We start from the raw sequence: 879 nt of genomic DNA on the forward strand, positions 1-879 counted from the left end.
GAGATCATAGAGAGATAGTATTGCCAGACTGTGTGTGAGTGAGGGCCGGCATCCACAGCGGCTTTATAGCGAGCGCCGCGGCTCGGCGTGCGCAGTGCGGCCGCCCCCGCCCTCCTCCCGCGGGCAGGGCCTGAGCCGGAGCCCGCATCCCCTCTCCTTCTCTCCGCCCCCCTACCTCTCGCCACCCCCCCTACCTCTCGCCCTTCTCTCCCCCTCCCCCACCTTCCCTCCCTCCCCTCCCCCACCTTCCCTCCCTCCCCTCCCCACCTTCCTCCCTCCCCTCCCCCACCTTCCTCCCTCCCCTTCCCTCCCCTCCCCCACCTTCCTTCCCTTCCCTCCCCTCCCCTTCCCCACCTTCCTTCTCTCCCCTCCCCCACCTTCCTTTTCTCCCCTCCCCCACCTTCCTTTTCTCCCTCTCCTTTCCCCTCCCCCTCCTGGGCTGCCTTACCTCCCCCCCTCCCCTCTCCCTTCCGCCTCCCCGGCCCACCTTCCCTCTCCTTCTCTCCCCTCCCCCACCTTCCTTTTCTACCTTCCTTCTCTCCCCTCCCCCACCTTCCTTCTCTCCCCTCCCCCACCTTCCTTCTCTCCCCTCCCCCACCTTCCTTCTCTCCCCTCTCCTCCCCTCCCCTCCTTCTCTCCCCTCCCCTCCCCTCCTTCTCTCCCCTCCCCTCCCCTCCCCTCCTTCTCTCCCCTCCCCCACCTTCCTTCTCTCCCCTCTCCTCCCCTCCCCTCCTTCTCTCCCCTCCCCTCCCTCCTTCTCTCCCCTCCCCTCCCCTCCTTCTCTCCCCTCCCCTCCCCTCCTTCTCTCCCCTCCCCTCCCCTCCTTCTCTCCCCTCCCCTCCTCCCCTCCCCCCTCCCCTCCCCCACCTTCCTTCTCTC

This window comes from Pristiophorus japonicus, chromosome 9 (assembly GCF_044704955.1).
Source record: "Pristiophorus japonicus isolate sPriJap1 chromosome 9, sPriJap1.hap1, whole genome shotgun sequence".
Taxonomy (NCBI): Eukaryota; Metazoa; Chordata; class Chondrichthyes; family Pristiophoridae; genus Pristiophorus; species Pristiophorus japonicus.